Source organism: Taudactylus pleione, unplaced genomic scaffold (genome assembly GCF_031769625.1).
Source record: "Taudactylus pleione unplaced genomic scaffold, aTauple2 ptg001314l, whole genome shotgun sequence".
Taxonomy (NCBI): Eukaryota; Metazoa; Chordata; class Amphibia; order Anura; family Myobatrachidae; genus Taudactylus; species Taudactylus pleione.
In genome coordinates this window covers 8,522,443-8,542,307 of record NW_028285714.1, presented here as the reverse complement: position 1 = coordinate 8,542,307, position 19,865 = coordinate 8,522,443, and the positions used below count along the sequence as shown (strand labels likewise).

Here is a 19,865-nt window from a genome sequence, read left to right as displayed (position 1 = left end):
CCCGCTACGTACTAGGGGAACTTGCAGGGATAGCGGTTGTGGTAACCACTGTCCCTGCAAGTTACTTTATATTCCTGTGCCACAAGCCACTGCACTGTGAACGCAGGGCTAGATGAACGCCGAGCGACCATTCTCTGAAACTCCTACTATCTCCTGTCCATCATTTCGGAAGTGATCTGGATTGGCTCTTGCATTTATTTCCTCCTGGTGCGAACACTACTCCAATGCACAGGTCACACTCCAGCATCAGCTGCTTTGGTTAACACGGCGGCACAGGCCGCACTACAGCATCGAAAGTATGCAATCCTGCGAACCAATGCCTGTGTCTCTTCTTTGGCACTAGTCTTTATTCTGCCGCATTTAGCCAAGTCATACCAGCCCTAAAGGCTGCTGCACGGCCCAAAGGCCGCATCTTGTTCTACAGCCCACAAGCAACAGCAAGCCAAGGTAAGGAGCCCTCAAGGCTGCTGCATAACACAAAGGCCACAACGTATCTTGCAGCCCACAGGCCCATCAAGCCGAGGCATATCAGCTCTCAAAGTTTTTTCACGGCCACATCTAGCCAAGACATACCAGCCCTCTTTGTGAGCATTCGTTCTGAATCAGGGTGGCCTTTTTTTTGCCCAGCCTCCAGGCCACTCGCTAAGCTGTTGGTCACCACCCATAGCTTTAGCGGGTGGCCAGGTGATGGTCGCGGTGGTCATGACCATCGGGCTTGCGACTAGACCCTTGTGGTAGAGTCTCATTCCCGCAAGCCCCAGTGGGCTTCCTGCTCTAATAGAGCAGAAAGCTCACTACTGACATCACGAGTGATGTCAGTAGGGCTGCCCACAAATGGGAGGTGTTCCTTCAGAAACACCTCCATTTGTCCAGCCAACCTCCCTCCCTGCCTACAAAACACGGGCGAGCTGTTGATCAACATCAACAGCCGCCCTGTTTGTAGCGAGCCCCGGAGTGAGTGAATTTCTCACTTGCTACAGGGCTTGCGCACGTGCGCAGCACGAGCGCAGTGCCCCATCATCGACCTGCTTGCGAGCGGGTCTGAATCAGGCCCTAATACCCTCAAGAGTCACACCCGTGGCTTAACACCCTGGCATTTTGTAGAAGTCTTTCACTTTTGTGAAAGATTTCTCTAGGGGAAGCTGACACTGTGTATGCTCACAGTGTCAGTATCCGCCACCGTCCAGAGGCTGCCAATCTTTCTCCTGCCCGTAAGCTTTCATTGAGCTTAAAACCGTTTACACCACCTGAATAAAATTATGCGGCAACTGCAATTTCTACATAATTTTTAGAAAAAAAGTTTGATAAATAGGCCCCAAATAGTTTGATTGCCAATAATATGATAATTGTATAACTAACCAAACAAGGTAAGATAAATAATATAAAATTTTAATTTCTAAAGTTGTTTTCATTTGTTTTCACTCAATTATCACAATTCATCATATTTGAAATGTGTGGAAACTGTAAATTAGTAAATTTTTTACAACACGATTATAATGATGTAATTGTGAAAATCAGCTAAAAATGTGTACAGATTATAATGCTGCGTCCTTTAAAATTTTTATTGGTGATGTATATGACAATGCATTTAGGTCATTTTGTCATGTAGATCTACAAGTTGATCAAAAGGTGTTCTATCAAGCAATAATATGTTAATTCCAAGTGTTATATTACAGAACTTCTATAATATAGTAACTTCTGCTGATAAAAAACGTAGTTACCTGCACTCTACATAATACATTTGGATAGAAAATCTATTATTACCATGTTTCAGTCTACATAGAGATTTTTTTTTCATGCAGAATAATATAATAAACATTAAATTATCAACAGATAATCACAGTGAAACGTGATGAGGCACTGTTTGAACATGAGTAGCAATGGTCTTGAAGTATGTTTAGGTGACTGTAAATACATTGCAAGACATTTTAAAGAAGGATAATGAGGAATGAAGTTACTACATCTGTGTAAGGAAAGTTTCTACAGATGTGTTCACATTCATCCTACCTCCAGGCACTACAAGTTGCGTAAAACAACGCATGAGCGCCATCCGACTAAGTCGCGCTGAGCATATTTTCATGTGACTTTTTACCATCAAATGCTTATTATACGCGCAGCAATGCAAATAGGATGCACAGTAGCTTCTGCTGATTAAAAAATATGTTGCATGCCTATATTCTGTGCGCATCTGCGGGTGTATCTGCATGTGATACACACGCATTCAAAGAGGCTCAGCGCTGCCGAGTCACGCCACCACATGGCGTGACTAGAAGGGCTGCTTAACGTGCAAAGAAGTAAAATGTATGTGGACTCATCTGTACATTAAAAGGCAGTATGCTCAATGTGTAGCCAATTATACTGTTACTTGACAGGTATAGTTAAATGTATTGGAAAGGGGCAGTGCAAATCCCTTCAGCAATAACCACTACTAATCAGAAGCTAGAAATTGGATAGAGGTGATGTAGTACATCAGTGTAAGGCAATGCAAGGCAGTTCCTCTGTCTCAAATACTGTAAACTATCATATGGTCAAATATACTTGCCGACATTAGCTTCCTCCTTCCGGGAGCTGAATGTCTACTTATAGCGGGGAGGGGACGTGACCTGGCAATGATGAAGAATTGGGGACTGGGCCAGGGGGGTGACTGCACAATCGTGTAATCGTGGCCCCGCCCCCTCTTTACAATGCCAAAATTAATGACATTGTGAAGCAGGGAGCAGGGCCACGATTACGCGATCCAGCGTGAATTGCGTCACCACTTCCCCTCTGCTGGAGGGGATTCTATCTTTACTCTGAGGGGCATTGGGAGGGTCAGCAGCCGCTGGGATGCTTGCCTGCCTTTCTTGGGGGTAGAGAGCAGCAGCAGATATTCGGGAGGCTCCTGGCCATATTGGGAGGGTAGGCAAGGGTGTCAAACATTGATGTGGTGCAGTGTAATGTTTGAAAGTTTACTGACACTTGCAGGAGGAGGAGTATCTGAACTTAGGGCCTAATTCAGACCCGCTCGCGAGCGCTGAGCGCTCGCAAGCGGGTCGATGGTGCCCTAGTCCCATGGGAATGCCTACCATCTGGGGCTGGCCCCACTGACATCACTAGTGAGACCCTACCGGAAGGTCCCGTCGCAAGGTCCCGTTGCAAGCCCGATGGTCGCGGTGGTCTTGACCATCGCGACCATCTTTTTGGCCGCTCGCATAAGCTGTGGCCACCCACATTTTATGCGAGCAGCCAGGGGGCCGCTCTAATTTTAGGTGGGAGGGCCCTGATTCAGAGCGAGCGCTCTGGTCAGAGCATCCGGCTCTGAATCAGGCCCTTAAACCACAGAACTGTAATTCCTACAGTCTTTACTCTTCATACAGACGTTATTAAGCTGATGATAATGATGAATATCGATATACACTCGAATCTTTTAAATTATGGAAAATAAAGATTCAAGTATACATTTATATTTCATTTTTGTTGTCAAATCAATAAGATCTGTATGTGCTGGAACATTCTTATTTGCATATTTAATTACAGTAGAATAGCTTTTGGTGAATTCTTAGGATATGTATTCAGTAAAGATGAGCAGTTTGGATTTGGATCGCCAACTTTGGATCTCAGAATGAGGCAATGCATCATCTTTCATGTACACATATGACCAGGGGTGGATTGGGACGGAAAACCAGCCCGGGAAAAGTATGGAAGCAGCCCTAATTGGGGCGTGGTCTGATGAGGGGACGGGGTCCCTCCTCATATGGCCTGATTCTGAGTTGGATGCAGTTGTGGCATTCCTTGTGTTTTTTGCTGCAGTTTCGGCTGCGATTTTATGCTAATGCTGCTATAATGCCCTTCCCGTGTGTACATTCATGCGTCCAAATGTGCAAGGACTGAGACACCCATTGTCAGTGTCTACAGATGCCGTAATCATGCTTTGTGCGTCTTTAGACGCCGCCATCAGTCACACCATTGAAACTTTCACCAGCCCTGTACTAGTTGCAGATCATCCGTCTGATTATGGCCTAAAATGGGAGCAATTCAGCATCTCTACCCACTTTCAGCGACACACCTGCGACACTACAATAACACGGCCATTCTGCCATACATTTGCATCTGATTAGCCAACCTCACAGTCAGAATCCTGGGCACCGGCATTCCATCAGGGATAAGGATAACGACACCTGTCATTGAGTATCCTAACTCTCCCCTACACCTCCCTCCCCACTACCTAATTCTCCCCTCCCATAAAGCCTGAACCTAACTCCCCCCCCAGCTTTACCCTAATCCTCCCCCTAGTGCCTAACTATAACCTAAACCCTCCCCCAAACTTACTATCAGAAAATAAAGTGCTGATTATTCCAACATTTCAAGACCTGGACGGTCAATTTAAAGACCGTCCAGGTCTTGAAACGTTGGAATAAGCATCACGTTATTTTTCATACAAGAAGCCTGCGGAGTGCCCTCTGTTCATTTATATACAGGACACCATCTACTATTAAAATTGTGGGCAGGCACCCCGGCAATATTTATATAAGCATTGAGTGCCCCATAACATGCAAATAAATAAATATATATATATTCTAGAAATGGCATAATCACCTCTGAATAATTAACATGTGCAACCATATAAGTAACACACACAGGACACCTTAAAAAAGAAAGAATAAATATATATATATATATATATATATGTGTGTATGTTGCATTGCTGTTGTTAAAGTAATACTGATGAGTGGGAAAGGAGCTGTATAAATACTGAATGTAGACATCTGTGGGCTGCTGGGATAAGCTTGATAGCAGACAAAACTAAACAGAGTGACCACTTGATCATGGGAATAGAAAGTAAGTTTTCCATAATTCAGTACATAGTACATTGCTACTGATACTGTATATATACAGCATAGTTTACCACTTTTTGACCCTGGCTTATTGAAAAATACACACAGTACATACACAACATGTGACTCACTGTGCCAGTCGCAGCTGCACACTCCCGAGGCCTGCGGCTGCCCCTTCTCTCCTTTTCAGTTCCTGCACTAGTGGCTGCTGGAGGCAGAGCCGTGTCCCTCACGTGCTCCACAATGGCCCATGGGAGGAGCTGCTGCGGCTGGGCATGCGCAGCAGCCCTCCCTTGGTCTTTACACTTTACTGCTGAATGAGCTTCTACGCATGAGCAGAAGCTCATTCCTTATCGCTACCCGATCGGAGCACAGCTCCAATCACGGTAGCGGCCATCAGAGCTGCCGGCCAGTCAGTGTACAGCGGCCCAGCAGAGGGGACAGGGGACCGGCCCAGCGGGGACTTTCCCGGTGGCCCAATCCGCCCCTGCAATATGACATTTTGTCTGTGAAAGAAGATGTTATGCCTCATTCTGAGATCCAAACTTGGTGGGAAGATCTGAGCCAAAGTTGAACTGCTCATTTCTAAAGGCTGATTTTTGCATCCAGCCATTGGAGGTGCAAGCAGAAATCAATTGGCAGTTATGAACACAGCATGATCTGGCTGTGGCAGTACATCAGTGGCATCCCTCCCGTGTGGTGTCACCTGGTGCGGGTAGGGATGCTGTGCTCATGAAGTGCCACAAAAAGCGGGTGTGAGGATCCCGGGTTTATGCGTGCATTATTTTCGCCCTCTCACTGTTCACCACCTTGAGAAAGTCAGAAAGGTTATAGCTCTCTCGCAAAGTACCCTGGGTCCTTTATGAGTTCCTTTTAGATCGCAGAGGAAATGACACAATAGCAAAGGTATAATGATTCCTTTTATTATAAATACAAACTACTTCTACATGTAAAATTAGCAGCTACAACTATTAAACAATATATACAGAAATGCCAGTAGTATTAGCTAAATTTTGGGGACCCAACACACATGTCCCTATAGTAGGGGCCCCTTTAGTGGTAGAAATGTGGACAGTTACTCCATCTCACTTACCCACCTTGGTGGCGTATCTTTCACCAGGCCATCTTAGTACAGCCAGGTCCGTGGCTTGTGGTTCCAGGTCGATTTGGCCTGATGGTCCTCTGCTCGTCAAGAGCAGGGCATGCTGGCCAGTCACCCAGCTCCAGCTGGCACACCAGTAGCATGCCACGGGACTGCTCTGGTGGCAACATATGCTTCGGCTCCATGGATGGCAGGCGGGCAGAAACTCCTTACTCCTGTGCCCAGCCTGTGTCCTGCCACTCAGGCTAGGACCTCCACTCCACTCAGATCTCAGATCAGAACTCCTCAAAACCCCTTGCACTTGCCATTATGAAAGCTCTATTTTCCCATGATCTGGTGACACCCCTGAGCCCTGCTATTGGGTGATTTGAAAGCTCTCTACAGTTAGTGATCATATCATTCCCTGCCCCCCCCTGTGGATTTTGGTGCCGGCCAGTCTCGCAATTGTCACTTTGGTACAGAGGAAACTTAATCATGTTGATAAGAGGGATGGCCCCCCTGGGGCTATAAAAGGAGTCCCTGTTGACCCTTTCTTATTACTTGTGATGTCAGAGGCCTTCCAGCTGATTTATAGCTTCCTGTCTTCAGCTTAGAGAAGACCCCCCTGTGGGGGTTATCAGCTTTGTAACTTCCTGTGGGGGATATTAGCAGGCATACACAGATACGTTGGTGCCTGTACATTCCAGTGGGAGGGGGATGTCTCCCCCTGCATACTTAACAAACATTACAAAATCATTATATATGTCAAATGCATCTTATACGTAACAAATCAGTCTTTAGGGATATTATACACTGATAGACACAAACACTTGTTTACACAGTTTACCTACATATTACAAACAGTAACACAACATGGTCAGATGTGATGCACACACACTCCATCTGCATTATAATGGGCCATGTTTCACTTGCACAAAGAGTGAGCTGCCTCATCTGGGCCTTCTCTTGCTCACAGTGTATGTCCTTCCTGCCCTTATACACTGGAAAACAGGAACAGGCTGTAAAAAGTACACAATTTTGGGGCGGCTGAGTAGCAGGGTTGTAAGATGCTAGGGGGGCACAAGACTGTCACAGGGGCATGGCCTCACAAACAGGGGGTGTGGCCATGTGGGAAAGGCCATGGCCTCATAGCCCAAACCCCATAGTCCCGACTACCGTGCTTTTTACTGGGAGGGCCAGTGGGGTGCAAGAAGTGCGGACTGCCCTGTGTGCAGTGCTGGCTCCCTTACAATGTCAGGCAGGAGCTGAGTACTGCACCTAATACTACAGTGCAGTACCCGGCTCCTGTCACTGCGGGGGAGCCAGCACCTTGGTGACACCACTTGGCGGGTGAAACCAGGGTGCAACCCGCACCCCCCTTGTGACAACACTGCAGCCCATGACTATATAAAATGTTTTTTTTGTATCTCTCATGTTTCTAAAGCAAAGTTGTGTGCTTCATTGTTCTCCAGGTGCTAACCAAAAGAACTATTAAAGCAGTGATTCCCAACCTCGGTCCTCAAGGCACACTAACAGTCCTGCTTTTAGTGGTATCCATGATTGTGCACAGATGGTTTAATCAAAATAACTGAGGAACTAATTAAGTCACCTGTGCTCTAGTAAGGCTATCCCTAAAACCTGGACTGTTAGTGTGCCTTGAGGACCGTGGTTGGGAACCCCTGTATTAAAGTAAATCATGGTCTCTGGTGCCAGGTAACCCCAGTATCCAATCTTTTACAGCAATAAAAAGTAAACAATAGTGATATCAACAGTCTGGACCTGGAATAATGTCAAAGAAACAGACTAGGTAGCATAGAATTTAAATATTTGTGGACTCTTTCTGGATTTATGAATTTCACTGTTCATCTAGTCTGACACAGTATGTTGCGCTCTACATTTATCTGGGATACATATGGATTCCTGCCCTCCTTTTTCTGTGCAGTTCAGAAATAAATGTGGATTCAATTCACCACCCCTTATATGTACTTGTTGTTAAATAGTCGTCATCACTATTAGAAATTTGAACCAGCCCTATTATTGGTGCAAGAGATCCATTTGAAAGAAGATGGAACTCTGCAAATGCAGAGCACTGAATAGCTTACTATGCTGCCTATACATCCATGACATGCAAGGAGAACTTATCTTACATATAAGGACCCAGTTGCTGTCTAGTTACACCCACACTTACTGGATATGTGACTGAATCTGGATCATCCATAGTTGTTTCATATTGCTCACTGAATGCTCCTTTACTGAGCATTTGTAGTGTTAAAGATCACAAGATACATGAACAAGAAGTGTTAGTAACTAGATATCATCAGGATACATGAGGAGTAATGCATCAGTGAAGTCAGAAGGCAGCAGAAGTGATATACTGTATGGAAAACAATCTGCACTTAAGGAACACTAAACCCAATGTTTAAAACCTGAATCTCTGACAACCAGCAGGTGATACAAGGGAAGTAGACATAGGGCTGAGAGGTGATGGATCATCTAATCTGGTTGTGAAATCTTTTAAGATAAACAACTCAAATGAAACACCTATTACCCAGGCTTGCCAGAGCCAAGTGTGGCAATTTGCATGCATGTTTTTGTTGTAATTTTGTATGTTCCTCTGTTGTCACATAGAAATATAGACTTTAAAGGCAGATAAGAACAACTTGGCACATCATCTGCTACCATTCTAACTTAATTATTAATGATTCAAGAAAAATGTAATTAGTTGATGTCAAGATAAATCTGAATTAAATTAATCCAACTCCTGTTTTCAGGTGTCTTTATTTTTAGATAAGTGTAGTATTTAGAGTTAAGTCTTTGAACCAAAATGCAGATATCAACAGTTCAGGAGAACTACAGAGAATTTGACATTCCTAATAAAGAAACATTGATGGTAGGGGCCATTTTGACACCTTCAGACATTCTAGTGTTAAAGGTCTAACAACACCATTTTAGAAATAATCAAAAATGTTCAGAATTACATACTGTATAACCTTTTTGGAGGTATCCAAGTTAAGAGTGATTTTAGATCCATGCTATAGATTGATGGTCTTAAAATCAGGATTTCTTTATGCCACAATGCTGACTTTGAATTAAAATGGTTTTAACAATATATTATTCCATATTTTTTGTTGTCATCTCCTTGTATATGTATATTTTATATGTATTTTGACTTGTATTTGTCCTCTCTTTTTGCATGTCTGGTTGACACAGATAATTAATGAAAATACTAGGGGTGTGCATCGGCCACTTTTTGTGTTTTGGATCTGGATTTTTCTTTGTGTATTGGATCTGGATTGGTTTTGCCAAAACCACCCTTCTGTGTTTTGTGTTTTGGATCTGGATTTTTTTGGAAAAAAGCATAAACACGCTAAACTCACAGAATTTGTTTTTTTTTGTTCCTGTGCTATTATTAACCTCAATAACATTCATTCACACTCATTTCCAGTCTATTCTGAACACCTCACACCTCACAATAGTGTTTTTATGTCCAAAAGGTTGCACCGAGGCAGCTGGATGACTATGTTAAGTGACACAAGTGGGTGGCACAAACACGTGGCCCATCTAGGAGTGACACTGCAGTGGCAGGCAGGATGGCAGCTTGAAAAACTAGGCCCCAAACAGTACATAATGCAAAGAAAAAAAGGAGGTGTAAGATGGAATTGTCCTTGGGCCCTCCCTCCCACCCTTATGTTGTATAAACAAGACATGCACACCTTAACTAACCAATCATTTCAGCGCCAGGGTCTGCCACACGACTGTGGCTGAAATGATTGGTTCGTTTGGACCCCCACAAAAAAGGCTGGCAATTAATCTGTCTCTGCACAAACTGGCTCTACGGAGGCAAGATGTCGTCCTCATCCACTGATTCCTCACCCTCTTCAGTGTTGTGTACATCCTCATCCTCACAGAGTATTAATTCATCTTCGCTGGAATCCACCACCACAGGTCCCTCTGTACTTTCTGGAGGCTGGTATCCCTGGAAGAATTGATCATTTTGATGAAAAATATCTTAACCTCCTACGCCTTTCGCTGACAAGGTTCCCGGCTGCACTAAAAACTATTTCGGAACATACACTGGAGGGGGCAACTTAGGTTAAATAGAGCCAGTTTGTACAGGGGCCTCCAAATTGCCTTTTTTTCCTGCCAGTACAGTTACGGACTGTCTGACATGCCTACTTGGATGCTGTTACCGTTGTAATCCTCCACCATTCTGTCAATGGTGACAGTATCATATGCAGTGACAGTAGACATGTCAGAAATTGTTGGCAGGTCCTTCAGTCCGGACCAGATGTCCAAACTTGGTCCTGCCTGCCCTGCATCACTGCCAACTTTGGCATATGGGATTTTATATTCCCTCTAATATGACATTGGGCATTGGCCTTGGCAGACAACGTTGATGGCATTTCATCGACTATGTCATGACTAGTGGCAGCAGCTTCAGCACTTGGAGGAAGTGGTTCTTGATCTTTCCCTATTTTATTTTTATCTGACAAATTTTTGTCCTCCATTTATGTGATATTGATACATGGAGCTAAGGTGCACACAAACAGAATTTTTTATTTTAATTTTTATTTTCGGCACTTTGGGGTTACACTTCCCTTCAACAGACGAGCCAGCCAAACCTTGACATATGACACAGGCGCACACTTGGCACTGCTACTTTGTTGATGCATGTGCAGCTAAGGAGTGCAGCACACAACTCACAAACACAGAAAAATATATATTTCTATTTTTTTCCAGCACTTTGGGGGTTACACCACCCTTCAACAGATGAGCCAGCCAGCCCTTGTCTTGGTGCTGCTACTTTGTTGATGCACGTGCGGCTAAGGCATGCCACACATGGTACAAACACAGACAAGTATATTTTTTTATTTTTTCTGGCACTTTGGGGGTTAGACCTCCCTTCAACAGACCAGCCAATCCTTGACTTATGACACAGGTGTACACTTGGCACTACTACTTTGTTGATGCACGTGGTACAAACACAGACAAATATATTTTTTTATTTTTTCTGGCACTTTAGGGGTTAGACCTCCCTTCAACAGACCAGCCAATCCTTGACTTATGACACAGGCGCACACTTGGCACTACTACTTTGTTGATGCACGTGCGGCTAATGTGCACACAAACAGAATTATTTTTTTTTGCTCTTGGAGGAGCACCGCTGGTGGACAAAGCAACCCCTGGACAACACTACAGCACCCCTTTAGGACTGCATCCTTTATGGGACAAAAGCACTGCACAACACAGCCCAGCCAGCCCCTATGGACTTTGTACACAGACCCTGTGGGCAACAGCAGCACCAGCACAGCAACCCCCATCCTCCCTCTATGGACAACACAGCCTTTATGGGACAACAGCACTTCACAACACAGCCCAGCAAGCCCCTATGGACTTTGGGCCTGATTCAGAGCCGCTTGCAAAAAACGAGCACTCTCTCTGAATCAGGGCGGCCCATTTTTTTTTTATTAAAACCGGCCTCCTAGCCACTCGCTAAGCTGTGGGTGACCACCCACAGCATTTGCGAGTGGCCAGGTGATGGTCACGACCATCGGGCTTGCGACGAGACCCTTGTCCTTGTGGTAGGGTCTCATTCCCACAAGCCCCAGTGAGCTTCCTGCTCTAATAGTGCAGGAAGCTCTCTACTGACATTACACTGTACTGTTTGACAACTGCACCTTAGGAAAGTGGCTAATCCATGCTATCATAGTTTAAGTGGTGCAGTGTTGTACAGGCTTTATGGGACTATTTTCACCACAGTGTGCATAAAAACAGCAGGCTTTGATGATTTCCATGGAGGCACCCTATGAAAATACTAGTGTATTGACATTTATGCTTTGGTGATTTTATCAGATTACATATCCAAACCGTCTCTATCGAAGAGGCATTTGGGATCGATTTATACTGTATTTTTCCAGCTGGACGCCGTTGAGGTGCATACATACATTTTATATATATATATATATATATATATATATATATATATATATATATATATATATATATATATATGTGTGTGTGTATGTATTTTTAAAGAAGCACCTGACTCTACTAGAGGATACTGCTAAGGGACTGTTAGATGTTTCATTTTAGCTGTGATTTTTCCCAGGATTGCTACTTACCAAAAGAAACAATGTTTGTTTATATGTTTGATTCAATGTGTGTTATTTCATGTACAGTATGTGGGCCTGATTCAGAGCCGCTCGTAAGCGGCCGCTCGTTTGCTCCGAGCGATGTTCGCACATCTGCGCATGCGTATGGGTCGTAATGCGCATGCGCCAACCAGTCAGTGCGATCCGAAATCGAGCGCTCGTCAAATAGCGAGTACCTGCTAATTTGAGTGACAGGATGAGGCGTTTGTGGGTGGTAACAGGGGAAGGTGCTTGAAAACGGGGAGTGGAGATCCGAACGCAGGCGTACCAAACGGTCAAAACGGGCATTTTAAGGGTGTGCATAATTAACAAAGCAGCGTCATCGGCCACGTCACTTGATTGTCTCTTAGCCTGAACGGTTCGCATGATTGCGGTAGGATAAACCTACCACAAGCACTGCGAGCAGTTCAGATGCCTTTCGATATACTCGATTAATCAAATAAATAGCGGAGATGACGTATTATGCGAGTGGCCAGGGGGCATCTTTACAAAATAGCGAGTGCATGTTTCGTTCGCTCGCTCAGACATAGAGGCGTCAACAGACCGCAAAGAGCGAGCGCTCAATTTAAATATCCAGCCCCTGTTTCTGAACGAGCGAGCGCAAATAGCGTCCGGCTCTGAATCAGGCCCTGTGTCCATTGCTGGTAAGCTTTGAGCTTTTATGATTAGCTGCTGATCATTAAACTATTATAATTTTTTTATTGCACATTTAGGTTTATTGTACTTTTTTTATATAATTGTTTATATGGCACATAGAGCATAATTATAATTGTACTGGATATAGGCTTAAGCGCGGTTATTTTTCTGTCTTTTTGAAAAATTTTAATTCAGTAGTGTTCTGCATTGTAAAAATGTTTAAAGTGCTAAAATATGCTCTATTAATTATTGTTTCGACAGGTAAAATAGAATTTAAATCAGGTTTATCATGTTAAAGTGTCTCTACTCATTTTGTATCTCCAAAATCAAAAATACAAAATCATTGGCCTGAAATGTGCTTTAATGCACAGAAACACAAGGTTATTTGCTGGCTCTATTCTCTATCTCTTTGAAATACAGATTAACATAATTTTAATCTATAATTATGAGTTTTGTTATAAAATGTCAAACTATGTCTAAAATATTCATATTTTTTAAAGACTTATGTTGCTGATGGTATAGGCAGATTAGTATGCTATCTACCAATATTACAAATGCACTAAGACTAGGGGGTATATTTACTAATTGCGGGTTTATAGAAGTGGAGGTGTTGCCCATAGCAACCAATCAAATTCTAGCTATTATATACTATAAAGTGCTAGATAAATAACTATAATCTCATTGGTTGCTATGGGCAACACTTCTACTTCTATAACCCAGCACTTTAGTAAATATACCCCTTGGGGGGGTTCTTGAAAGCAGACTGAATAGTCCTTCCAACTCTAGCTTTCCTTTATCCCATCCCTTCTTTCTTATCCCCTTAAATTGTTTGCAATCTGGTTTGGCAAATATTTAAGGTCCAGTATGATATGCACATATAAGTAACTAATGCTATACATAATTTCCCCTTTGTATGCTATAAAGCTAATAGCACTTAGAGGAATGAATATTTAATTATTTCCATTGCTCAAAATTCTTTCCATCATTTTTTTTATTTCTTTATATTTGAAAAATGATTTGACTCTTCCATGATCCTGAAACCTTTTGATGGTAAAATAATTTATATTGTGCATTCTGAATATTTGATGTTACAGTATCTCGAGTGATATACTGTATCACTTGTAAGTCAGATTAAACATCTAAAATGTTCATTTAAAATCTATCACATTATGTGCTTATCAGATTGGCAGATCCTATCATTTTCTGTGCTTACTGCAGGGATAATATCTTCTATGAAAATTCAAGTTGGGCAGAAAAATAATAAACCTTACACAGGGTGTAAACAGAATACATAAGAATTCTGTGAAGGTTACTAGACCAGTACTGTAAAAGTTTATCAAATGAGATTTTGTCCATTTTATATGAAAAACATTCTTGGAAATTATCTAATTTGTTCAAATAAAATCTGCAGAATAATATTGGAACTCCAAGGCAGCCCAATATGCATTTCAACCAACTATCTGTTTTTTAAATCAGTGTTGTGTTATGTGCCTGATAATTGCCTTGGTGATTTCTGCAGTTTATTACCAATGGTCCTCAAATAGAGCTTTGAACACCACTGCAGTGCATCGCTGACTACAGTATGTTCCAAAGAAAAGGAAAAATATTATCCTTGCAAAAACATCAAACAAATTTATGAACTTGTACCTGTCATTAATAAAACAAATGCTATCTTACAGAGGTGCACTAGAATTTTTACTTGAACATAGTTGTTTTACAACCAGAGTTATTGTTTATTATGACGTTTTATGCTGTTATAAATTTGTGTATGCTTGGTCAAGTTCTTTGATTTATAGTGATATATTTTTGTTTTCAGTTTACAAACTGCAAACACACAAACTTAAAAGAATATGATCAAGGATAGAGAAAGAGTGAAGTTTTTTTTTTCAGAAAAGTGAAGAACAATATAAAATAAGATCACTGACCGAATGAGATTTTCTAATACTTTTCTCTATAGAAGGTAAAATAAGTAAATAGTTTAAATCAGTTATGATCTGCACATTTTAAAGAGCCTGTGCAAACAATCTAACAAGTGTGAACCCTTGTTATCAATGTTTCATAAACACTTGTTGCTTAGTTTTAAAATATAGACTATGGGCCAGATTTGAACGCAGATTCCCGATGGTTGGGAATCTGTGCAGGCACCTGACTCATTCTGCTCATGTGCAGAAGTGGTCTGTGGTGATGGCCTCAGTTGCTGAAACAGAGGTGTGTTACCGCCATTGGGTGGGAGGGAAGAGGACAGGATTTCCATTGGCTGACAGATTTCCTGGCCTTTTTCTCTCTACGGCGGCAAGTTTGTGTGATCCCATGGGTCACTTAGCCAGCTGGACTTCCTGTAGATTATTAGATGCTGCGTTGGACAAAGCAGCTAGTAATGCATGCAGGAGGTGTGATGTCTGCCTGTGTGCAGTTTTGCAATTCCGTCCTAAGCTGAATCATCCCCACTGCTGAGAGTTCATAATATTATTGCTTGAAGTACTCATAGAACAGAATAAAATGCTGGTGATATACGGCAATTTTCTAGTGGAGTATAAAACTTGCACAAAATTCAGTCTTACATGCTTTGTCTCTTTAGGATATATTTGGCATTTGACTGAACATTGAGCTGCAATTTAAAATTGCAAAACTTTCAGTGGACACTTATTGCCTAATTATGAATCAAACCAGTGAGGTCAAAGGCTGGGGAGGCACTGGCTAGTATCAGATCGATGTCGTGTTTACCCAGTTTTACACAGAAGGTGCCAGTCCATGCATAGTGATGAGGTTCCAGCTACTAATGTCTGCAGGGAGATCCCCTATCCTGTTACACAGTAATTTACAAGCCCTGAGACAGTGCCCTGTTGTCCACAGCAGACTCTTCTCACCTTTTTCTCTTTTGTGTATGTCCTCTGTCTGCATATTCCAATTGCCTTCCCTCCTCAGTGCTGCTGTTGAGCTATGATTGCTTAGTACTTTCTAGACATCACTGATGGTCAGATGTGTCCATCAGAGCTCAAGTTGCCCACACTCACAATGAGGCATGCCCTTATTAACTTGTTTTCTCTGTGTTTTATTGGCTGCTTCGTGGCCCAGCCCCCAGCTCCAGGCAGTGTCTGAGCTATCAGAGGTGAGGATAAGCTCTTACTGCCTCATCTCTAGTCTCTCCCTGTATTTCCAGGGAGTACTGCAATTTTGGTGAGTTTTGCCTATAAAAGAATAATAAAAAGGTATTTATTAGTTCTAAATATCTTCTTTGTATTATTCTAAAACTTTTTATATTCAAAATTCTGCAGTCTGACATGAAGTATGAAGGGGAGGCTCTGCCTCCCCTGTCTACCCTGACTGCACATCCCTGAATCAGACACAATGCCGATGTTCATTGAGTTGGCCAAATTTTTCTATAGCTGCACATGCATCTAAGTCACACCATGCATGCATCCTTATTGTGTTTGTATAGTGTTGCAGTTGCGATTCTATATGCAAGTACTGATAAGTAAATTGAAAATGTATTGTCCAGTTCTGGGAGGTGGCTAGTCAGATGCACACAGACGTTACAAGTTAAGGGTATGTTGCAGTCGTGTCACTGAAGTGTACAACAATTCTTATCAGCTCACATATGAGGCTATACTCAGAAGTAGAAACTGCACCTGCCATAGGGATGGTGAAAGTTTCAATAATGGGACTAACTTGACACCCCAGCCCTAAGGTTTTTCATTAACTGCAATAAGGTAATATAGTACCTGTCTAATTATTTGGTAGCACTTAGAGTGCAGCACCATAGTGATAGACTTACCTGGGGAATGAACTTTACCATCTTTCTATGCTTTGTATAGCTTGCGGCTATATATTCCACAGGGAAGCATGCACATGTATGCATTCAAAACTATATGAATTTGCAAATGGTATTTTTCCTATTTTGGTTGTCCCTTTTGAATAATATGCTGCCTTTTGCTCTTACAACCTACTGCAATTCATATACTTCTCAAAGGAACATATGCAATCTTGGCTCAGGCACAACTTTTTATTTGCTATATAGTAGCTATTCATTTTCAGGCACCAATTAAGGGTAATTAAACTACTTCTAGATAAATGCTACACTGGATAAACAGTTTATCTTATTTGAGATATCAAGATTAACTTAAACTTTGTCTCTACTTAAATTTATACACATTTTAATGACTTAAATCAACAGTGCACTGGCACATCTCTTGTACTACAGAGTAGCTATTTATTAACAGATACTAATGTACTACCTGTGGTTACCAACTATTTACTGCCAGTAAGGATCTCTCACTCAACATTCAATGCAATTGAACAAATGGAGAGGAGCAGAGTCCAGAAAACTGATTTTATCTTAAATTATCTCCCCCTATCTTGATGAAACCTCATTTTGGAATCTTGATTATTAAATCCATGTGTGTGTGTATTTGAGATTTGAAAGTCATTAGGCTACATCGCTGTTATTTATAATAAACCTAGTGCTTTTTTTTGCCATTCATAGGAATACAGATTATATCCTATGTTCCTATTTGTCAGATGTAAGCAATTATATTTGCACCACTATTCACTTTAGCTTTGTTAGTACATTATAATAGCCTTATTCATTTATTCTTTCAATAAAAGATACATTTTAACCTTTGGTACATTATTCCCAAGAGTGCCCTTTCCATAGTGTTTATTTTTCTCTTTCCTATATTTGTTGCTTTTGACTTTATAGGAGCACCACTACATATATTAATTTGTGTAATTTTGGTCAAATTATTTCTATACAGTGGCTTTGTACTTTATTGTACTGCCATACCACTCTGATGAATAAAACCTCCTCTTAGATTACCTAAGTATAAAAAAATGGTAAGTTAAATGATGCAGAGGTAGTTGCCATTCATGGAATAGAAATGTAAAATATTACAATACTGATTGTAACACTGTTAGCAAAATAATTAAAATAATTTGACACCATAATGTCAAATATCATAATGTTGACACCTACAGAATGTCCACACTGGTCAAAATGTCCACATGAAATGTCAAAACAGTCAAAATGTCAACAGCAGAATTTTTGAGGTTGGGGTTAAGGTAAGGGTCAGTCTTCAAATTGTAGAAATTAGGAATATTTACCAGTCGACATTATGGCTGTCGACAGTCTCAACATGCAGATGTGTCCACAGTATGCCATGTGTCGCAAGTGAGCCGCTGGGTCTCATGCAACTCTGCTAGCTCCAGATGTCTTTATTACATATTTTTTGCCAGAAAGTGCATCCTAGTCACAATGTGATGTACTGAAATGCACCAAGGAGACTGTGTTGATTAATTTGATATGCAACACTACTGTATAACTTTATGTGACACTGTAAATGAAGCACAGTGGAACTTGTAATGGAAAAAATCCACAGCTAATGCTTCATAGCACTTCATATACAAATTCAGAGACTATATTGCATACAGGTATAAAAGTGTCTCATCAAAAAATTAATTAGTGTAGTCTCCTGGTGCATACTATTATCACATTACTACTAAGAAGCATTATTGGGCAAAAAAGATGCCCAGCGCTAGGAAAGTCGCACGAGAACTGGTATGCTTAAAGGAGATTTTTGGCACGACTGCAGCAAAATGTATGAGTATACATCTGTATTGATATTTTGTAAGTTGATATTGTATGCATGTCAACATTATGATAAGATAATTTCTGTAGACATTGTAATTCTTGACAAAACATAAACCAACCCTTCTACACAGCCTTGGACTATACATGACTGCGTGTATTTCTTTGCAATGTCCATCACAAAGCAGCAGCAAAATGTGCATCAGGGTGTGTTTCAGAGACCTTGTGGTTTTAGTATCTCACCTTTCCATACACTGGACCATGTACTCTGGAGTGCCCAAGACTATTATCACAAGTAGACAATTATCAATTGTTAACTGTGACACTTTGTCCAGATGTGTTAGGTGTTTGGATATATTGGGGACATATGGGAATGCAGATAATTATTCTTTATTGCCATTTATGATTATGCATGATTGCAAGGTACTGTATGAATTATGAATATGATACCTTATCCAACTGGTCCACGCTAACTGAAATAGCTAATGTCCCTTTTTGACCATGTAAAACGTTTTGTTTAATAGTGTTACAATCAATGATAAAATACACATTTAATAGCATACACATTAGACAATTTAGTCCTGTTGTCAGCACATATATCTTTATGGTGTCCATATCCCAAACACAAGCTTGGCCATGTGATCCATTATAAGCAATCTATATTAATATGTATAGGGTAAGAAGATTTTCAATTCCCAATCTATCTATCTATCTATCTATCTATCTATCTATCTATCTATCTATCTATCTATCTATCTATCTATTTATCTAAGTGTCACCATTTAATGACTATTTAGTAAATGCAGGTGTTATTATGAGAAGCACTAACAACATAGAAATATGTAATTGACAAATATTGAGATGTTATAATGACAACACAGTTGGTATCCTCTTTCCATATGTGTACACTAAGGGCCTGATTCAAAGACGGACGCTAATGCAATCACAGCAGTGATTTTGTACATAACACAGCTGCAAAAATATGCTAATGGTTCCAAAGATCACCAGAGCATAATGACGCCCACTGATGCCTTCTTATATGCATACGATCTCGCTTACCTGCGTAAATATCAGTAACATTGATGCACATCGAGCGGCCAACTTTCCCTTGCGGCTGCTCTCCTGACACGCAGAGGGCTGTCATGCTGTGTAGATGATCGTAAGGGCTAATTTATGCATGCCCATGTAACAGTGTTTAAATGGTTAGACATGCCTGCATTTTTCTGACCACCCCCCAGTTACTACCCCCAAATGCTGACAACCTGTCACTCACTTTGCGATGGATTTCTCTGTGCATCCGTAATCACAATGCGATCACTGCGCACGGACAGTGCAGCTTATATTCATGCATGATGGCAAACAATCGCTCAATCTGCGTACATAATCGCCATTGCGTCTATCATGCCTGCATTTTTCTGACCACCCCCCAGTTACTACCCCCAAATGCTGACAACCTGTCACTCACTTTGTGATGGATTTCTCTGTGCATCCGTAATCACAATGCGATCACTGCACACGGACAGTGCAGCTTATATTCATGCATGATGTCAAATAATCGCTCAATCTGCGTACATAATCGCCATTGCATCTATCACTGA

The 19,865-nt window shown here is 41.5% G+C and overlaps 1 long non-coding RNA gene across 2 annotated transcripts in view; it reads left to right on the top strand.

Moving 5' to 3' along the window:
* The window catches only part of LOC148443237 (uncharacterized), a 233,630-nt gene that overhangs the window by 97,725 nt on the left and 116,040 nt on the right, over positions 1–19,865 (top strand). The window lies entirely within an intron of this gene.